The 3,509-nt window shown below is 30.1% G+C and overlaps 2 non-coding genes across 2 annotated transcripts; both read right to left on the bottom strand.

Annotated features, from left to right (window-relative positions):
- Positions 1-1,815: 1,815 nt before the first annotated feature.
- On the bottom strand, positions 1,816-1,897 carry TRNAS-CGA (transfer RNA serine (anticodon CGA)). The gene has a single exon. It is a non-coding gene; the product is annotated as a tRNA-Ser (tRNA).
- Positions 1,898-2,119: 222 nt separating this feature from the next.
- Positions 2,120-2,201, bottom strand: TRNAS-UGA (transfer RNA serine (anticodon UGA)). The gene has a single exon. It is a non-coding gene; the product is annotated as a tRNA-Ser (tRNA).
- Positions 2,202-3,509: the final 1,308 nt, after the last annotated feature.

Here is a 3,509-nt window from a genome sequence, read left to right as displayed (position 1 = left end):
AAAACCACTCTGCATTGAAAGAACTCTTTTCTGAGCGTAGCCAGATTTTGATACACCCCATAGTAGGAAACCTTAGCGCACGGCCAAAGGCCGGCAATGCAACGAACTTTTCTGAGCGAAGCCAGTTTTTGATACACTCCAGGGGGGAAACCTTAGCGCAAAACAACTTGTCTGAGCAAAGCCAGTTTTAGATACACCGCAGAGGCCCGCAATGCAAAAATGTTTGGTAATAGGGAGTTAGATTACATAAATAAATTACTTCGGATTTCTATTGGGAGGTCCGACCAATAAATTTTGATAGAGGAGACAATCCAAAAAAAACACGTGTATCGGCGTTTTGAAATTTTACATTTGAATTTAATTTGAGGTGGGGTTAAAGTTTCCCAACTCTGACACATTCTTATTGCTAATCGGCATAAGAAACCATGTGATCCTTACAATTTAGGTATAAAATGTATTCAGCAAATTTATAAAATGTATCAGCAATGTTATGTAACCCTCTAAATCCCCATGGCATGGGTCTTTTTTATCTTTATTTTAAAAAAGAGCAAAAAACACCATTAAAACAGGGATTTAAGGTGTTAAATTGTTCCGCAAAAATATTGAACGTGAAATTTTACTATGAGTCCCTGAATACACCAAAACAGAAAATTCAACCAGAAAGTCAGAAATAAGACACAACAAAAGAGAGCTTAGGCTTAATTTCGCATTTATTAAGAATTTTATTTTAAAGTATCCCAAAAATTTAGCATGACAAAAAAATAGTTTAAATTTAACTAATATCTCTATTATTTTACCTTCGATAGCAAATCTGGATAGAGAATTCATTAGTTAAATTTTTTTAGCTTTAGGCAATTCCACTTAATTATGATACACTGTCCAGCATATTTCAGCTATTGTTAAATTTAAAATAACAATCATCTGTTTACGATAACAATATATTGTTACAAAGAACATAGTATAGTTGTCGTAACCATGTCGTACCATGTTTTTTCTCTGCGTGTTCATAATGATGAATAACTTAAAAAAGTAATATCTTAATCCGGAAATCTGCAATTGTTTTTTGTACAAATTTATTTCGGTTCAAAAATATTAAAAAAAAAATACTTTTTAATTTAATTTATTTAAGAAAGGAAAATTTATCACTGTTCATAAGGTTTGTATGGTATTGAAAATGAGCAATGTCGGTCCATCATTTCACATAGCCAATCCACGGGCCTAAATGGGGAAACCCGTTTAAAATATGTTGAATATGTCAAATTCCTGATCAAAAGGACTTACCATATGCATACATATTTTGCTTCCGATAGCATTTAAATATTTTAAATTTAGCAAGGTAAAATATACAGTTGATATTGAATATATTGAAGGGTAGTTTTTAATGATATTTTGAAAATAATTCATTGCGGAGAGGACTGAAATCTATGCTGTCTCAGCCCAATGGATTTCATGTACATATCCTTAACAACTCGGACTCCACAGTTTATGAATAGAAACTCATTTTATTAAACCTAAAAATTAAAATACTTCCAATTGATTCTCTATTCGATATATCAAAAATAAATTAGAAATAAATTTATAAAACAGTTCTTTTTTTGTAAAAAGAACCAAAAGTTATAGCTCAATTTGAAAAAATATAAAAGAATTTTATTGACGTCAGTTATATAAAATCGTAAAGGTCGAAAAACTAATTACAGCATACAGGCCTCGAACCTCCTTTATCACAACACATCTATAGAATAAAATTATATCAAAAATAAATTCAGTTTGTTTAATGATTTTTTCTTAGTTAAAAAAAATATAAACAAAAAGTTGCGCTACAGACAGGATTCGAACCTGTGCGGGCAAAGCCCAATGAATTTCGAGTCCATCTCCTTAACCACTCGGACACCACAGCCTATGAATAATAACTTCATATTGTAAACATAAACAGAATAATGCTTTCACTAAAGCATTAATTCAAAAGCCTAGCCTAGGATATCAAAAATAAGTGGAAATAAATTTCATAAATCATACATAATCTTAAATAAATTTATAACTCAGTTACTTTTTAAATGAATTACAAGCAAGATATTTCCCTAATTTTTAAAACAAAATTAAAATATATACAAAAAAAATACGCTGTGGACAGGATTCGAACCTGTGCGGGCATAGCCCAATGGATTTCAAGTCCATCTCCTTAACCACTCGGACACCACAGCTATATGAAAATACTATTAAATATTAAAGATTAATTTGATTGTAAACCTATTCTTTAACACTTTAACACTGACTTTTTGCCAGTTTACAATCAAATAAATTATTTGCGTATTATTTCCAAAACACTTTCCCTTTTTTCATGGGTTAACATATATTTAATACAGCTGGGCAATTGTATAATTTTCATTTTCAGATATTTAATTTTAAGGGCATGTCTGATAATCATCACCCACCTTTTTCGTACTTGCCTGAAAGGCAGACATTGACCAAGTTTATGTTATATCGTTGCATATACTCCTTTGTTATTTTTTTTGTCCACACGATTATTTTATTGTATGTGTTTAATCTATCTCTCTTACCGCTCATTAATTATTGGTTATATATGTATGTATATCGCTGGGTATGAGTGTGTCGCTGTATATAAGCAGATGAATGAAAAAACGTACATATAAGTATTTACAATATATGGCTGTAAATGTTCATAATACGAAAATGAATGCAATGCATGATGGACTCTGGAGAGCAATGAATGCTTAACGTAAATGAAAACAAACCAGCAAAAAATTTATTGCGTAAAATACCTTCATAAATATCGCGGCTCACGAATGTTTGTAGGACCATTGATAATTATTTAAAATTAAACAATAAGGGTACTCATTTAAACGCTTAAGTTTCCCATTTGTGCAAATGGGCAAATTTGCGCGACATGTTTCATGAACCCACCTTTTCAATTTTGTGCAAGTTTATACAGAAAATTTATATTTGTCAAATAAAAATACATAAATTCAACAAAAGCTTTAATAATTTTTTTTCAAATTGTATAAATTTTAATTTTAAAATGTTGAATGAAAGTTAAATCTTTGGAACAAATGGTGATATACATAGTTTGGAGGACTTTGTTTATGTTCTAGCTGTTGGTTAATGTTTTCATACACAATGTCATTTAATACAATCATTCTGTTCCAAAGTTACACAATTTTCACATGCACAAAATTTTTATATTTTATTTGATTTTTATTTCTTATAAATAAAAGTAAACAAAAGCAGCTGATTCATCAAATGCACAATAAATTCAAGTTTGCGAGTCTAAATTGTCGCGCAAACTTATCGGAGTTGTGCAAACGAATTTCCATACATTTTTTGACATTTCATTTGCGAGAGTGTAAAAATGCACAGTTTGCGAGGCTTTTAAGCGTTTACATGAGGACCCTTAATATATTTTTAAAAAGTATACTGCAAAATTAATAATAATTTGATTTGTCGAACACGAAATATGCTACAACTTATTTATACATTGAAAAAATTACGAC

This window comes from Calliphora vicina, chromosome 1 (genome assembly GCF_958450345.1).
Source record: "Calliphora vicina chromosome 1, idCalVici1.1, whole genome shotgun sequence".
Taxonomy (NCBI): domain Eukaryota; kingdom Metazoa; phylum Arthropoda; class Insecta; order Diptera; family Calliphoridae; genus Calliphora; species Calliphora vicina.
The sequence above is the reverse complement of the archived record's forward strand: the minus strand, read 5'-3'. Positions and strand labels throughout refer to the sequence as shown.